The sequence below is a fragment of the Danio rerio genome, chromosome 3, assembly GCF_049306965.1.
Source record: "Danio rerio strain Tuebingen ecotype United States chromosome 3, GRCz12tu, whole genome shotgun sequence".
Classification (NCBI taxonomy): domain Eukaryota; kingdom Metazoa; phylum Chordata; class Actinopteri; order Cypriniformes; family Danionidae; genus Danio; species Danio rerio.
This window is the reverse complement of record NC_133178.1, coordinates 23510016-23529188: the sequence shown is the minus strand read 5'-3', so window position 1 is coordinate 23529188 and position 19173 is coordinate 23510016. Positions and strand designations below refer to the sequence as shown.

General features: G+C 36.2%; 2 long non-coding RNA genes across 3 annotated transcripts; one reads left to right on the top strand and one right to left on the bottom strand.

The window, feature by feature from the left end:
• The first annotated feature begins 1153 nt into the window (after window positions 1-1153).
• LOC141381192 (uncharacterized) lies at window positions 1154-6507 on the top strand. Its single transcript, XR_012400971.1, has 2 exons — window positions 1154-5314; window positions 5688-6507. It is a non-coding gene; the product is annotated as an uncharacterized lncRNA (long non-coding RNA).
• On the bottom strand, window positions 2487-18691 carry LOC141381193 (uncharacterized). Of its 2 annotated transcripts, none has more exons than XR_012400973.1 (4): window positions 18435-18582; window positions 18207-18249; window positions 9873-9977; window positions 2487-3163 (listed from the first exon to the last, which is right to left on the bottom strand). It is a non-coding gene; the product is annotated as an uncharacterized lncRNA (long non-coding RNA). The 2 variants fall into 2 exon arrangements; XR_012400974.1 differs by lacking the exon at window positions 2487-3163 and adding an exon at window positions 4555-8092 and having other exon boundaries at window positions 9414-10016; window positions 18435-18691.
• Window positions 18692-19173: the final 482 nt, after the last annotated feature.

Below are 19173 nucleotides of genomic sequence, written 5' to 3'. Positions count from 1 at the left end.
CATTATTAGCAGTGCTATCAGAGTTCAGCGGGAATATTACTTCCAGGATTTTTTACCAGTAAAATTTCAGTGTGGGCGTGGCTACTAAACACAATGTTATATAACAGAAGTCATGCCTGGTTAGGACACAGTGTTGCGGCACATTTACTGGCTTAGATAAATAGCCCAGTGTCCTCTTTTTCTACCTTTTCCTCACAGCTCTGTCATCAGCCTTCACTCTCTCTCTCTTTCGCTCATCCTGGCTTTTTCCTCTGGCTCCTCAAGGCTCAGTGGAAGTTCACACTGACTGTGATTAAACAGTTGGAGGTCAGAGAGTCTACACGTCTGCATGCTTAATGGCAGTCACTACATTACATGCTAGTTTATTTGCATAAAACTGAACTTGCCTTGACTTTTTTTACATCAGCAGCTGCTGCAAATTTGTCAATTTATGATAAAAATGGCAAATCACTGTCAGTGTGAACGTCCCGATACTTTCACTGTCAATGATGTAAAGATACACACAGGGCCTGTAGGCAAGAGTGGAAGAACAACTTTAGAATGGGTACTGTTAAAAAATATAAATAATAGAAGGAAACAAAAAATCAGCATTTACAATTGATATGTTTGGGGTTATCTTAAATAATTCACAATATTTGATCTAATAAATGCAACATGAAATCTAAATCATAAACTGCAAAACATGCAATGACAAAGACAACAAATATTTCATGTTATTTTAACTTTAGTCTTCAACTAAACGTTTTGAGTTATCCAAAATTGAACATAATAATTTTAAGTTGAGACGACTAGAAAAGTTACTTTGATTCAACTAAAAAAAATAAGGCAGCAGGGTTTTTTTTCAGTTAAAAAAACTGAAATTCTTTACATTTTCAGATCAAATTTTAACATTGAAGACTTGATTGTTAGTGTATGTTGAAAACAACACAACAAACCAACCTATTCAATCATAATCATCCTCAGTTTTCTGAAAATGTAAGACTGTAGGACATCATATGCAGAGACTGAAATCAAAATGCTAAAATATGAAGTGCGCAGATTGAACATGTCGGAGTCAAATTCATCTTCACTGGTGGTTATAATACAGGCATGTCATATTGGCTGATGAGACATTGCTTCATGAGGATAAATGACCAATTACACCACATTTTACACTGACATTGATTATATTGGCTGTTTTGTGGGATTCTGGGAATGTGGTGTGTCTTTTTAACTTAGTAATGCAGATAAAATGATAAATGATCCAGAGTAGATGATGACCAGTGAAATGTACTCTGTGCTCAGGTCAAAGGCAAATTTCGATGTCTGCATTCAAATCAAGGCAAGGCAAATTTTCTTTATATAGCACATTTCATACACAATGGTAATTTAAAGTGCTTTACATGAACAAAATAAAATAAACAAGTTTAAGAAAAAAACAACATGATTAAAAACTAATTAAAATGCGATTAAAAAGAAAAAAAGACATTATAGTGTGAAATCAAGCATATTTAATGCAACTGTTTACTTCAATATTTCAAATAACTCAAATTAAAAGGTCACTGTCATTTAGCCGATCATGTTTATGTAAAAAGGAAATGCCAAATTACTTATTCTAACCTGTAATTATTAAAATACATAAACAAATAATCTGATTGAACTAAATTGATAAAATTGTGATTTTTTTTGAAAATGAGTGTCAAACAATGCAGATTGATAGTACTTTAAAAATGTTTTAGTATGTGATCGAACGTTTCTTGTTTTAAATAAATATATCGAAATATGTCTGAAAAGATTGTTTGGTATATAAAGTACTGTTACAATGAATTTTATTTTTAGGTCTTGATAATTAAATATTACACTATGTCGTTACATCTGAAAATACAATTTGGCTACTGAGAATGCGCGTTACTTCATGTGCAGTGCTGCAATTTGTCATGTGCAGTCACGCGTAGTACTGCAGCAGCAAAGGCCGCCTTTTCTCTTTTGTTCAGGCTTAAATGCCATGAATTAATTTTTAAGTTAATTCTTTAGATTCATAGATTTAGTAGGACTATTCCAGGAACTAATTATTTCATTTCATATTTAATTATTAAAGTATAACTTTAATTAAAACAAGGATATGCATTAATAAGACAGTCGTGGAAGCGAATTTGTAATTCGAATTATGTTCAGAGCTCCGTAGTTTAAAATAGGCTAACAGTCAGTTAAACAACAGTATAAGATAACACACACAGCTGCCTAAATAAATAGGCTACAAAACACACAGTTGATCAATTAGGCCTATTAAAATATTATTAAAAAACTGTACTAAAACAAAAAAAAGCACAAGAAAGAATACCGCTTTGAAAGCAAAACTTATTTTATCGAAATGCTTTAATTTTGGACGGTTATTTAAGATTTTTTAGTAAAAATTTAGAGTAAGCCTACTACAGAAATTTTGTTGATGTGGCATCCGAGAGGTATTGGTTTACCGGCGAGCAAGCACACAACCATGGAGCAGAATATAGTCTTATGGGTTTAAATAATTGCAACTTTTCACTTCCCGTCAATTTTAGTACAGGATATAACTACAGTAGAGTCAAGCTTTAATTATCTAAATTATTTGATCATTTTTGAGTGAGATGCTAATGGTCTAATCTGATTCAATGAACTATGCTAAGCTAAGCTAAAAATGCTACCGCAAGACCCAGAGATCCGCTAAATGGATTAAAAAAAGGTTAAAGTCAACTGTTTAACTGTTGATGACTTGTAAAATGAGCATATTACATTAATAAAAATGAAGCGTTGCATTAATTTTTCATTGTTTTGATGCTTGAAAACTAATTTTTGACCCACTTACAGTAGTATTTTAAAGGTCTAAATTAACTTGTTTAAAGTAAATGTTCTGCAGGAAATTTCAGTGATGAAACATTTTAAGTGTAATACTCTTGCCTACAGGAACCCTTGCTAAAACCGATCCTCATAGTTCAACCCTTGCACACTTGAACAGTTTCATCGATCATAATCTGGTTTTGTCAAATCACTCACTTACAGTATAGACGCGATATTACCAGAGTCTCCCCCTCTCTCTGTCACTGTCTCGTTTGTGTTTGTTCCTCCTCTTCTCTCCCTCTTGTCAGGACAGCGGGAAGCTTAAGTCTTAGCTGTCAGTGATATCCAAGTTAATGTGGGTCTCCTGAGGCTGAGGAGAGAGAGAAATGGAGGATAATACACTACATGATGATGAAGAACCGAGGGTGGAGAGAGGAGATCTGTCATCCTCTCCTCTCGTTTCCATGTACTCCATCTCTTTTACTTGTCTAATGCCCCATTTCCATATCTGCCATGCTTTTTTTTCTTTTTTTTTTTTTTGCTTCTTTAAGTCTGGTTGCACTTTGAGGAGATGCTGAATAATTCAGAGAAAGGAAATTTACAGGATGGTGAAAACAGAGAGACAGTCAAAGGCAAACAGAGCTGCAGAGAGCACAGCAAAAGCAAGCTGAAGTGCACCTGTTTGACAACAACCACAATTTGTAGTTGTACATGTTTGTGAGTTGTACATTTTTAAGACTAATTTATGGACTGTTAGAAAGGTCAGTGTTTGGGAGTCTAAAGGAATATTTATAGATATAGACTCAATTAATTCACTTTTGCACCATGTTTATTGGATGGTAAAACCAGCCTTATATGACAAAGAAATTTAACTATTTTAGGTTTTAGGTTCAGTTTAGTGACTAATTCATACACATTCGTACAAGTTCAGTTTTTCAAAAACGTAAATTTTTAAAAAGGAGGTGTGGCAGCCAACCCCGCCCCTAAACCCAACCATCATTGGGGGATGAGCAAATCGTATTAAATTGTACGAATGAGGTACGAATTAGCCACTAAATCAAAACGTTACGAATTGTTGTGAGATTGTGTTTGGGTAGAACATATTAGAAATCTCTCTCAGAAAATTAAAATTATTCAGAAGAATTTATTTACGAATTATTATTTAAGAATTATCCAGGTATGAATCATTAGTTGGTACTAGCATGAAGTATTATATTACATCTGATTGGATAAAAATCTGCTCAGTGCAGGATGAGTCATTCATATTTCTGTCAGTTTTTTCCACAGTAGAAACCACTACATTTTTAGACTAACTGCTTTTTTTCTTTGAGTCTTTATTTTTTGAGATTTTTTTTTATTTTTATTTTTTTTTTACAACTTTTAGGAATGCCCTAACCTTTAGATCATTTTAAAAGCTAAATGGCATATACCTAAAGCAACAAAATCCTTGTAATAAGATGCATTTTTGTCAATCCAATCACAAATAAACACTAAATACAAGTGTAAACAAGTGCTACAACTTTGAGCTTCATCATTTACCTTATGGAAAGTGTCAACTGAAGTGACAATTTCGTGTTTAAAATTAGTCAAGAGATGTTTAAACGGAGTACAAAACTAGTTAAGTCATCAAAAACACAGACTTTGTGTGTAGTCATTCCTTACTGTAATTTTGATAATGTCTATGTTTTGATGTATTTTTAAGTCTATTAGGTTTTCACTGACAGCCCAAATTTAGCCAAAACATCCATGTTTAGATGTCTATTAGACATCTGTTAAACCGCGGTGACCAACCCCGTTCCTGGACATCTACTTTCCTGCAGATTTCAATTGCAACCCAAATCAAACACACCTGCCTGTAATTATCAAGTGCTGCTTCAAGTCCTAATTAATTGGTTCAGGTGTGTTTGATCAGGGTTGGAGCTGAAATCTGCAGGAAGGTCTCCAGAAACAGGGTTGAACGCCCCTGAGTTAAACACAAAATTGCTTTGTGGGTTTGCTTATTCAGTAGTACTTGTGTGTTGCACTAAGTGCTCCTCCAAATGTAAAGTAAATTTGATCAAATAAGTGAAAAGGAAATTGATGAAATGCAAACAAAAGTCACAAGAGATGCATTTGAAATATGTTAATACTTCTCAGCTGATCATTTGTGATCTAATCACTGAAAACACATGTTAATACCAGATGGAAAGATGGCCAAAAACTGTTTTAGCATTTGAAATGTGCTGTCAAAAGCTAGAAAACACTACATTTAAGACTTATTTTGAATTAAGACAAATGCAAAGCATAAAGCAGGTGTGCCAAACTCGGTCCTGAAGGGCCGGTGTCCTGCAGATTTTAACTTCAACTTGCCTCAACACCTGCATTAATGTTTTTTGAAAGCCTAGATAAGCTGCGTCACACTAAAGTTTGAGCTTTTGAAATTCTGTTGTACGGCACTGAGAAAAGAACGGGAATAAACAAGATCATTAGATATTTAAATAAGTGAGCAATTGGCCGATATTTTACATTTTTGTACACGGAGGTAAGGTTTTGATCCTCGATTGGTCTCACGCAGTCAAGTGATTCAATTTCGCAAGTCAGAGTTCACCAAGTTTGAACTTTGCAACGCAGCAAACTGCGAAACTTGTCGCACGAGCTTACGTTTCCGATCTGATGCATTCACGTGCGTATGAATTAAAGTCTATAGGGAGAAAAGTCCAGTGTAACCACAGGCTAAAGCTGCCGTCACACTGGGCTTTTCCTCCCATTGACTTCCATTCATACGCACGCGAAAGCATTAAACCGGAAACACAGGGTCATGCGTCAAGTTTCGGAGTTTGCTGCAGTGCAAAGTTCAAGCTTGGTAAACTCTAACCTGCAAAATCGCATCACTTGACTGCTTGAGACCAATCGAGGATCAAAACATGACTTCTCTGGACAGAAATTTAAAACATGGAGCAATCGCTCGCTTTTTTAAACGTCTAATAATCTTGTTCAATGCGCCCCTTTTCGCAGTGCAGCACGACAGAATTTCGTATGATCAAACTCTAGTGTGACCGCAGCTTAAGAGTTTAATTACAGTAGCTAGCCCAGGTGTGTCTGATTAGGGCTGAAACTAAACTTTGCAGGACACCGGTCCTCAAGGATCGAGTTTGGGCACTTCCGGCATAAAGAAAAGTGAATGAAATAAACAATACAATACTCCATTTTAAATAACAGATTATAGAATAGTTTGATAATACTTCACACTAAAACCTGCATCCACTAGAGTTGAATATTCCTTTAAAGATTTACCAAACATTGACTGCACTGAGATTGTTGAGTATTAATAAAAATTCTGATGCCAAGATTCAATTCAACAAGTGTTTAACAGCCAAGTAGAAAGAGGACTAGATGTTTTCTGTATGATGATCATGAGAGCAACCTTATTCAGTAAATTATGATTACCAATTTTGACTAAAAGCAATTAAACAAATGAGCATACGGGAGAGCAAATTTGATAATTCATGATGACAAGGGCAATGATGATGCTGATGATAATGGCTACAGTAAATATGCCGACACAACAGCAAAGAAATGCCAACTGTTTCTATGTCAAGAGTTGCAATTTCTAAGGAACATACGGACCCAGTCCATCTGATTTAATGGCTTTTTAAGCATCTCTTTATAACGGAAACATTGTTCAGTGTTCTTTGTATAAACTTGTTTAAAAAATAAAAGGCAGAGTCAAACACTCTTCTGGACTGAGTCTGATTAATGATGTTGATTAATGAATGACGTGTATGTGTGATGCTGAATAATAATCGGTGTATCATTTCTGGGAACTAAAAACAATATATTATTGAAAATATTCATACAGTACGTACAGTGTGATATGATCCAGATGCTGCAATAGACCTTGTAGCATTTAATAGCCTCATGTAACCTGAATTTCAATTATGGACATAAAATTGATCCGCTTTGCAGCTTTTTTTGGTCAAGATTTCCCACTTACAGTAGACAGAAAAAAGCCTGTCTGCAAAGGTTAAAAGGATCGTTCACCCAAATATGAAAATGTGCTGTTAATTTACTCACCCTCAGGCCATCCAAGATATAGATGGCTTCTTTCTTCTGTTCATTCTTCTTTTTTAACTGATATTGTGGTTCATGGTGATTCATAAAATTAAAAAAGTCAACAACAATGGCATTTTGAGAGTTGAAATAAAAACACATACAGATAACAAAAAATAGGTGTAATTTTGGGTGAACAGTCTCTTTAAATAGAAACTTATGGTCAATTTCTACCTATGAAACGATGCAAAAGATCCACTTGTTAATAATTTGATACCACAAGTGGTGATTTTAGCCAGCGCTCTATGCATGACGCATTAGACAATTAGAGTAGCCTGTTGTTTTTACTGGCCTGAGGAATGGTTGTGCTGGAAAGAGGGAGCCCTAAAGCCGTCGATCACAGCAGTTTAATTGGAACGAGACTGAAGGAACAAAGACATCTTCGCTCACTCATTCACATTAGAGGTGTGGAAACCAGAGGAAGCCTCGACCTCCTGCCTTTCTGTCTACATTCAGCTGATCTTAAAATAAATCCTTCTGTTGGCTGTGCAGTCCTGGAATAAACTATTCCCAGCAGTTTCAGAAGCCTACCAGCGAGCATACGGTGTGCTTGTATTTATCAGCACTATACTTTCATTAAATATTGGCATCAAATTGGCAACAGGTTTCTTGGTTACTAAAACAATAACAATAAGAATTTTTATTTACTAATCGATTATTGCAGAAACTAAGCACTGTGACCAACAATAGACCAACAACATGAGCACAGAAAATCCTTCATATTTTAAATGATAATGACCATGACGCAGCCTTATGTTTCTTCTGTAATATGATGTGCTGTAACTGTAATTTTGCATCGAGACATGAGCTAATCTCCCTCATATTGTCACTTCTGGTCTCAGATCTCTGCACATGTTCATGTCTTTATGTGCAGGAGTCGTGGCTTCTGACAGTGATTTTACAGTGAAGGTAGGATATTTAGCAATTGCTAGCCTCTCTGAAAATGCTTACCTTAACTTCACCTTATGTTGGCCTGTAAATATCATTCCTGAATGGAATAACAATTATTATCTAAAAGTGTTCTCCAGCCTTCAGCGCCTAGACTGCAGCTCTGCACAAAACGTTTGGATATAGGAGATGGATTGATTCTTCAATTTCGCCAATTGGAAAAGTTTTTTCCTCGCCGCTGTCGCCACTGACTTGCATGGCTATGGAACTGTAGAGCTTCACATCGAAGGATTTGCTCCTCAGTGTTTGGACTCTTAGGGCTCTATTTTGACGGTCCATGCGCAGAGCGCAAAACGCGGGCGCAAACGCTTTCAGGGCGTGTCAGAGCGCATTTTTGCTAATTTATGGATGGGAAAATCCGCTTTGCGCCAAGGCGCATGGTCTAAAAGGGTTGAGTTTATTTTCTTAATGAGTTATAGGTGTGTTTTGAGAATAAACCAATTAGAGTCTCATCTCCCATTCCCTTTAAGAGCTGCTGCGTCGCGCCATAAGCGCATTCGCTATTTACAGGAAATACGCAAAGTAAGTCTAAGTGGAAAAACTGAGCATTTCACTAGCAAACAGTTAACAGTTAACAGTTTTTTAACAGAAAACTGTTAAACAGAGCATCTACTGTGTGAGAATGAGAATGGATCCCTTTCACTTTCGCTCTTGGATAGGGAAACCTTTACGCACAGACATCAATTAGTCTATAAATAATTAATTGCGATTGTTAAACGCAAATATTCATTTCAAAACTATTTCTAAATTCAGTTCTAATTTCCAGCAAACGAATAATATATCGAAAACGAAAGTTATATCCTAAAACACATGCTGTGCCCCTTATGGTCTAAAACCTGACAGGTGGGCAAATCTAAGCTTGTTTTTAATAAAACAAATATAAATATGGGTATAATAAATAATACTGCTAATAATAATAACATTATACAAAAGCAAATTGTTATGAATGAACTGAAAAAGCCTCCCGAGATGAAGAAGGCATAAAAGCAGTGATTTTTCATATTTATGTTGGCTAGAAAATAATATGTTTTGTAATATTTTAATCCTTTATATTTATATCCTATATCTATTCTTATTATATCCTATATATATCCTTAATATTTAATTTTTTTCATATGTAAAGATTTTTGCCTATTGCTCTCTTGTGCGTATTAAGCAGTGTGTAAGCGAGAGTCTCTGCGCTTGAGTTTAGACCGGGTTTGTTTTGGTCTAATGAAAAATCTATTTTAGTTTCTCAAAATAGCGACGCGTCAGCAGTGCGCCTCAGAACGCCATACGCTAATACATTTGCTATTTAAACAGCGTAGCGCAACGCCTCAAAACGACTCTTGCGCCAAGCTGAAACTACCAAACAAGTATTGAGCCATGCCTGCGCCACATTGCGCCTGGTGTATGATAGGGCCCTTAGTACTGATTATTAGACCACACTGAACTGAGCTAAACTGAACTTAAACTCTGAAAACTGATCCTGTTTCAGTTTACTATAATATTCTGTGTGAAGCTGCTTTGACACAATCTACAGTGTAAAAGCGCTATAGAAATAGAGGTGGATTGAATTGAATATCCTTACAGTTACTATACACCATTATCAGTGTTGGGGACAGTTACTTTAGAAAGTAATGCATTACAATATGGAGTAACTCCCCCAAAATTGTTGCGTTACAAAGTTACTTTGTATGGTAAGTAATGTGTTACTTTTCTTTACTTTTGAGCAGTGTTGGGCAGTAGCGTCGCTACAAATGGAAAACCACAAACAAAAACTGCAGCAAAACTACAGCAAACTACAGCAAAACAAATAGTGGAAAACAGCAAAATCAATTGTTTGAGTAGGTTTTCTTCAATCCTTGCTGAAGTCAAGTCCTTCTTAACCAGTGCAATATCATTAGACACACGCAGTGTGCTGAGAGACATCATTAGATCTGAGGCATTTGCAGCCTAAATGAATGATTTAACCTGTCATTAATGATTTCACACCAGCATCGGCACATCAAGACATGGCATTAAATCTCAGCAGGTCTCCGCTGACACAAACTGAGTTCTACCTGCAGATCCCCGAAGATATGTGCAGCTTTTCTAGTGGCGTCAGATGTCTCTCATCCTTTGCTTGAAGTTGTATACTTCTGAACATCTGCTCTTTCACTCTGGGTCTGCAGATGAAGGAATACATGTCATTTCTGCAGCAATACCTGCAAAACAAATGAGCTCTGTGCTAAATGAAGGTTTTTTTTTTTTTTTTTTTGCAGTTTAAAGCATATAATAGCAGAACTTAACACTATTATAGTGCTGTAGCTTGGGCTAGCCATGCACTTGAAGTTTTTTTTTTTTTTTTTTTTTTTTTTTTACATGACTCAATTTAAGATAATCAGCATTTTGATCCAAACAAAAAATCATACTGGCTACAATTGAATCAGATGAATCTTTAAGCTTCCAAATGGGACAAAATTAGAATTAAAATAAAACACCAAAAATAAACAAGGTGTACTGTGAAATTTATTTATATTATTGCTGGCTTTGTCAGTTTGTATTTTAGCTGTCCTTTCACACAATTTAAAAAAATTAACACTACAAAACAAAATCAGGCAACACAATGGCTCAGTGGTTGTTGGCACTGTTGCCTCACAGCGAGAAGGTCGCTGGATCGAGTCCTGGCTGGGTCAGTTGGCATCTCTGTAAGGAGTTTGCATGTTTGCGGCTGCTCCGGTTATTGAAAATTCATCTGTCATTACAGGAATTGCATATTATTTAATTTACAATACAACAATATTGCTAATATTGCAATAATACGTATAATAGCAGAAATACTTTTACTTAAGATGCCATTTTTTTCATACAGTTAGGTTGATCTGAATACTCTAAGTATGCTCCATATGTCTGGAATAAGCTTCAAGATATACTACACACATGTATGAAATCTGTTCTCTCTATTACTATATTTCAAAATAGTTTAAAGTTTGTCTATTTAGAACAGTGCACAAGTCCTAATAATTGATTATGGATTATATTACTTTTGTGTGTCTACGTGTTGTGATATTATTTTTCTGTAACTCAGTCCTATGCTGCCTGTTTTGACCAGGACTCTGGTAGAAGAAACATTGTATCTCAAAGGGACTTCCTTGGTTAAACACTTAAATAAATAAATAAATAAATAAACAAATAAATAAAACATAGATTTCTATTTAATCAAATAAACACAACATTGTTAAGCATACAAGCATTTAAATAATCCCCAATCTTTTACCAAGAAGAGTAACTAATTACCTGAGTTTTTTTTAATAAACTTAAACTATTAAACCATAAACCAATATTAAATGTTAAATGAATGAACTTGGCTCTAAATAAGATAAATTATTATTAGAAAATATTTAAATTTTATAAAGTAAATAAATAAAAATAAATAAATTAAACAATAAAAAATGTGACCAGTGCTGAAAAAGTTTTTATATTTTATTACTATCTACTTCTCACAAACTAAAACTGATTAAGTAACTATATCATAGTTGTATCATTGAAAAAGTAACTAATTATTAGGGAAATTTAACAAATTACCAAGTTTTGTTTGTCAATAAACTTTAACCAATAAACAATAAACCAATATTAAATGTTAAATGAATGAACTTGGCTCTAAATAAAATAATACATTTATTATAAAAAATAAACTTTACATTTGAATATTGTTGTGGGACAATGAGAGAGTAACCTATATAATTGAATACATTATAGTAAATATGTAATTACTATAGTAAAACACTATATTATAATAGATTCATTCATTCATTTTCCTTTGGCTTAGTCCCTTATTTATCAGTGGTTAGCACTGTTGCCTCACAGCAAGGACGTCACTGGTTCGAGTCCTTACCAAGCCAGTTGACGTTTCTGTGTGGAGTTTGCACGTTCTCACTGTGCTCATGTGGGTTTCCCCTGCAGGCACGTGCACACATAGGGCTCAACCTGTGCAGTGCACATGCCCTTTTTAGTCTTGGATAGAAAGTGCCCTTGCATAATGATCTGAAGTGCCCTCGCCTTGTAATGGGAGGGAGCCTTGGGCTCGAGGATCTTATGAGCTCAGGGCTTTCTCCCGAGACAGCATGTCAAACACACTTTATAATCAATAATCAGCTAAGTGTGAACTCTTGAATTGAATACATTATTGTACATACGCATTTACTATAGTAAAACATTGAATCATAATAGATTCATTCATTAATTCTCCTTTGGTTTCATCCCTTTATTAATCTGGGGTCGCCACAGTAGAATTAATTGCCAACTTATCCAGCATATGTTTTACGCGCCAGATGCCCTTCCAGCTGCAACCCATCACTTGGAAACATATATACACACTCATTCACCCACATACAGGAACACTACGGACAATTTAGCTTACCAAATTCACCAATAGCACATGTCTTTGGACTTGTGGGGGAACCTGGAGCACCCAAAGGAAACCCATGCGAACAAGGGGAGAACATGCAAACTCCACATGGGAATGCCAACTGACCGAACCGAGGCTCAAACCAGCAACCTTCTTGCTGCGAGGCGATCGTGCTACCCACTGCACCACCATGACACCTAAAATGGCCAAAAAACTGCTAAAATTTAATTACGCTTCTTAAAAAAAATTTAACAAAAATAAAAAAGATAAATAGAGAGATAGACCAAATGTACGTCTATCAGTTAGAACGGCTCATTTTAAAACTGGGGAAACAGTCATTTGTTTAACTTGCTTTTATGACAAAAATAACTTCCTTTGCAATACCATTTATTCATAACGCCATTATTCCCATCACTAAATGTGACATTAGCGTTGTTAAAGGAAAGTGTGTGTTTATATGACAACCGAGACCTATTTTTGCACCGCAGAAAGCAAAGATGATGAAATAATCAAGAAGGATTGCTAATAGAAAAGAAGTATGAAATAGACTGCAGAAACAAACTTTGCCAGAGAGAAAAGTCTTTTTTGTTTTGTTTTTAAATCAATACAGAGGAAACTACAGGGAGAGACACTATAGAGAGCACACAGACACAGACACACACACACTTCTGCATCTATATCCATGTCTGTGGAGAATACAAGCCATTTCACGACTACACTTCTCCCTATTGTGGGACAAACACAGACAGACACACACAGACTTCTCGAAATCCACCCTTTGTTTTCCCACACACACATTTATAAGTCAGTGCAGCCCCATCAATCACCAGAGAGAGAGAGCCAGAAAGGCTGGACACATGACACTAGTTAGATGGAAGATGAATGTTGGACATGAACAAGAGGATCACTGAACACATGGAAAGTCATGGAAAGCACATGTTTTGACAAGCACTATATTTGCTAGTCCTAGAACTCTGACCCGTCAATCACAGCGCTGCTGTCACTATAGGAGACATTAGTCGAGAGGCACATTCTGCCATCTGCAAAAAAAACAAGGATACTGTATTCGAGCAGAGTTGGGTAAAGTTATTTTTAGAACTATTACAATAGTGAGTCGCTATTTTTAAAGTAACTAAATGAGTTAATTAAACACGTAAGGAAAGTAAAGTGACAGTGTTGTGTCTTTTTTGGATTAAGACAGGCTTAATACGGCAATCTACTACTTGTAAAACTTTACCCAAAACTGTAGAATTTTTTTGTAAACCTTGTTATTTATTGGAAAGTTTGACATCCATAAATGTAAATATACTACATGTAAACCCCTTTAAGAATATTTGAATAACTAAAACTGCTTTTAAATAACCTTTTAATATCTAGTAACAAGAATACTGTAAAAACATCTAGAATTTGTGCCGTTCAAAAATATTTTCCTTTTCATATGCCCTCTCCTTTCCTTTTTCGCCCTCTCTGAATATTTTCCTTATACTAGAAAAAGTGTTCTCTGTATGATTTATACATAACTATATTTTCTTTTTGATTTTGTTGGTAATAAAAAACTTTTTAATGTCTAGCTCTCAAAGATTTAGCGATGCACAAAAAGTAACTTAATGACATTTACACTACCTGACGAAAGTCTTGTCGCCTATCCAAGTTTTAGGTACAACAAACAATATTTTGCCTTTTAGTTGATCATTTGGCATCAGAAGTGGCTTATATGAAAAGCAAAGCTCTCTAGATTACAGTTATTTTACCAAAATAAAATATGATCATGGCTTGATTTTTAATTATTTAATTAGGACAGTAAGGTCTGACTTTGCTTGGACAAATGTCTTGTCACTTACAGAAATAATGTACAGTAGAGAATAGAAAGTCATAGTGCTGTGGAAAAAGAATTAATATTGTGTATGACTCCCATGAGCTTAGACAACTGCATCCATACATCTCTGCAATGACTCAAATAACTTATTAATAAACTCATTTGGAATGGTAAAGAAAGCATTCTTGCAGGATTCCCAGAGATCATCAAGACTCTCTGGATTCATCTTAAATGCCTCCTTCTTCCTCTTACCCCAGACATGCTCAATAATCTTCATTTCTGGTGACTGGGCTGGCCAATCCTGGAGCACCTTGACCTTCTTTGCTTACAGTAACTTTGATGTGGAGGCTGAAATATGAGGAGGAGCGCTATCCTGGTGAAGAATTAGCCCTCTCCGGTGATTTTAATGTATGACTACACGACTAGTTATTATCTTTTGCATACGGGGATCACTGACAAGACTTCTGTCAGTGTATAACACACTTTATTGGATTTTTTTGACTCAATTGAACATTTTTTGACTCAATTGAACAATTGAACACACCACAAGGACATCAAGAAAACTTTGTGAAAGTGAAAATCAGCCACAAAATCAAAACTTTTGCAGCAATCTACAGTACAAAGACGATTAATGGCCATTGAGATTTTCAAACACGTCAATCCCACTTTCCAATATTTCTATTTGACTTCAACCTGACTCAGCTATTTCAACACTCTCAAAATGCAATTTACACAATCATATGCTCCAAAAGCCTTCTGTACTCTGCAAATGCCCTTAATAAATAACCCTAGGTCTGAATGTTGAGGAAGCACCAGAGAAATGGGTCACCAGATGGCCTGTAACTGCTGAGGAGACAAACCTGCAGCACTGATCATGAAGAGACACAAGACCCCTGTAGTTTCTTTCGTCCATCAAGGTTCTGACCTGCTCAGCTGAATCACAGCATTGCTTAGAATAAATTACATATGATGCTCCATCAATTGAGCAACACAATGACAAGCTCTTCCGTCTGCACGAGCCATTATTTAATGAATTCAGGTCGTTAAGAGAAGGGCTGTCTGGGGAAGGAGTTGGGTCAGCAGTCCATTACGCCTGATAGATTTCTGCATCTCGCTGGATTGATTAAATAATGTGATGAGTAGAGAAAACCACGCAGGACGAGGAGATGATGTCATGGAGGAGGGTGTGGGACATGAACAGACTGTTCTTTTCCAAGTGGAGAATCCTGGAAGGCTACAGTTGTTAAATGTACAGTGATTCATTCTCTAGAATCACTCATCAAGGTCAAGATGCCCTCTAATGGGATCATTCAGGGGTGAGGTGTGATTTGCATTGGTAATTTGCGAGCAGGGGAGGTGCTCGTACACTCATCTCGCCTGAGGAAGATGATGAATTTTTAAAAATGTACTGTATGTGCCATCTGATTCAACTATATCGCATAAAATAGAGGAAATGTTACTTAATCATCAAAAAAAAAAAAAGTATCCAAAAAATATTCTCTCCATATGCACCAGACATCTTTTAATAAGCACCCAGTGCTTCTCGGAAACTTAAGTTTGCTTTTTGCAGGTGAGTGGGCTTGACACCGTCTGTGCCTTTAAGGCACCCTTTCTCCTCTCCATGTGCACCAGACACTTTCTTATTAAAACCATTGTGCACTTCTTTTTGAGTGGTCTTTGTAAAACACCTAAAAAAAGACCAACCCAGACTCATTCTGAAAACATACCTGTATATACATTTTTAAAGAGCGCCAAATATGTTCCAGGAGCTATGTTTTTTGCAGTTGTTGTTTTAGCAAATTCATTAGAGGCCACTGTGTACACTTTTTGAGACCTCAAATTTCTCGCGAGTGCCATTCGCGCCTGCTGTTCTAGCGTAAATCCACCAGAGACTGCTGTCGACTGACTGACTGACCCACGCTCGTCCTTCCCTAAACCCAACTAATAGTGTTTTCAAAAGCATAGACTGTCCTCCTCACCCACTTCCCTAAACCCAACTGACATTTTAAAAGCAATCCAAAAAAGAAAAGGCCTCATCTGATTTTTATCATGTTTTCAGATTTTACCACATTCTCACCCTGTTATTTATTTGTTTATTTAATTTTATTTTTTGGCTTTTGTTTTTGTCTGCTTTCTGGTAGTATTCTTCACCGGACTTAAACCCCGTCAACGTGGTCAACTCCTCTCTGTGTCTCAAGTCCACCGACATACATGGTGAGATGACTGGACAAACTGGTAACAACTGGGAAAGCATCCATATGGAGGTCAGCAGTCAGCCGATTACTGCGAAAAGGAATGGCGTCATATCGCCCCGTAACATTCGTTTCACATATATTTTCTCTCTCTATATGCACCAGACACCTTCTTATAACACTGTGCAATTCTGACTGTGCTTCACACAGGTGAGTGGGCTTGACAAACAGAAGCATTTGATCCTCTCCATATGCATCTTATCAATACTCCATGTTTCTGGAAAAACATTGTGCAATTCTTAGTGTGACTCAAACACGTGAGCTGTCTTTACAAAACCCTTGTAGGAGATACAATTTTTTCATCTATATGCACCATACAGGTTCTTATAAGCACCCCATGCTTCTTTGAAAGCACTGTGCAACACTGAACATGCTCCACAGAGATGAATCAACTTGCCAAACCACCTTTAGGACACGCTTGTTCGTTGTAAGTATTCATTTGTCATAGCTTTTATACACCACTGTTCTCTTACTTACTTCAAGAGTAGTTTATATCGAAGTTGATACTTAGCAGCACCATGTTGGTGTTTTGAAATTTTCTTCATTTTCAAGAGTTCACACTTAGATATTGTTTGACAACTTGTTAGCAAGTTAGCAGGTTTGGCATGCTGTCCCGGGAGAGAACCCTGAGCTCAGAGATAGTTGAGCCCAGGGCTCCCGCCTGGTCCAAAGAGCATGTAAAGGGAGTACGAGATCAGGTGGTTCTCGAGAGCTCCCCTGGTAAAGAAGAAAAGGAGAAGAAGGGGTGGATGGGGGGTTTCTTCAGAAAAACGAAGATAAGGGAGTAGTTCTAACTAGGCAACTTACAGTGAGTTTGGATCAATCTGACTGGCTAGCTAATGAATGTAGATGAGTGGCCAGCTGCAGTCAATCATATCACGTGCTCCTTTTGAAATTAGTTTGTGAAACTTCACTTTACAAGTGTGTCGTTAGCCCAACACTCAACACCCAAATAGGAGGACCAGGACATACATATATTCTACAGACAGTTTAGCTTACCCAATTCACCTAGCACATCTTTGAACTTGAGGGGGGAACCGGAACACCCAGTGGAAACCTACGCAAACACAGGGAGAACATGCAAACTACACAGAAATGCCAATTGACCCAGCAGGGGCTCAAACCAGGGACCTTCTTGCTGTCAGACGACAGCGCTACCCACTACACCACCATGCCACCCACCACTGATCTCTAATGATTTGAAATGCTTATTTTATTCTCACTTGTAAGTCGATTTGAATAAAACATCAATGTGCAATGAATAAATATAAAAAAAAACCAACCGAAAGCTAATCAGCTAATGAATCAACTAACCAAATCAATTAATTCAGAAATGTTCAACAACGCAAGTGAGTTTGCTAAGCCACTGCAAAAAACAATAAAAAAATTATATTTAACAACTAATCAATAAAATAACATATTAACCAAATAAACCCCCAAGCAAATCCATAACATTACCCAAAAGTGTGCCAGACTTCGTAAGGAAGAATACAAGTTTTTATGTTAGATTCATCTAGACTAGTCTCTTACAGATTATTATTAGTTTAATTATTTTTATTTAATTGTTTTTAGTTAATTGTTTTCATTTTAAATGTAAAGGTTAAGTAATTTTGTTGCTTTGTTTTTCAATAAATATTCCAGTTTAATTTTTAAGTTTAAGTTAAAATAAATGTTTAAAAATACTATTTTCTTTTGCATTGTTCACAGCTCTAGTAAAGTTCTAAAATATAGAATTAACTTGTCTGTACTTTCATGCAACAGTATGATGCATATTCAAATTGTCCTGAGGTTCAAGTAGAAATTAATTTGATTCATAGGAGCCTCATTTGAAATTCTGGTGTACTTTTTCAGCAATATTAAATAGATGGGTTGTCTGAACAACAAACAAAGCAAATCAAAATCCAAGTCTTACTGGCTCAGCATATTGTACAGTACTCACCCATTTGTTATTCCAAACCTGTAGACTTCTTTCTTCCATGTAACTATAAAGAAGAAATGTTAAGGTTATTCGAATAATATTGAAAATCAAATTGGGATTTGGGCTGTCATAATTCAGAAATGACAAAAAGCCTCATTAAAACGAGCCTAAAATAGCAACACACAGTACGCCATGTACTTCAGGTCTTCTGGTCTTTAGCAACAGTTTCGGCTGAAATCCTTCACTTACTTTCTCATTTTTGGGTGAAATGTCTCCCGAAGGAAGTCCTCTATAAATAGACTGGTTGACTGCTGCATAAACTGGATTCATTTGCAAGAAATAGATGGACGACAAACGCTAGTCAAACATTCTGCATATCAAGACTGATCTTTCCACCCTGGACAGGTTTGGAAACAAAATGTTTATTTAATTTGTAACATTTAATTTTCTTTCAAAAATAATAATACAAAATATTAGGTCCCGAGAGGCCCTAAAAGCTCACGAATGAACACACAGAGCCAAGCATTAGGGAGTTTAATTCTCCAACGTTCAGCAGGGGGTGGGGGGACTGGAGAACCATGTGGACATGAAGTTCAATTTGGGCTCGACCACAGGAAGCACCAGCCAAAACTCTGTAAGTGCAAATTCAAACAGATGGAGAGCTTGAATACCAGGGACAGTAATGCTGTTCCTCCAATTGACGTCACATATATGCCAACAAACACTCACACACATACTCGCACACACAGAAAACACAAGTCATTCCTGAGCTCATGTACAGTACAGTATGCAGAAACACTGAACAATGCACAATCAAGCAATGCATAAAGAGAGTAACAGTATGTGTCTAAAGGGCCTTGAAATTTGAATGTTGCTTATTGATAAACTGTGATTATGTCTTGTTTAAATATGATTAGAATCTTCTATACACTAAAATCTATACATTCACATCATCTTAGAAACATTCATTACCTTTTAGGCTCATATT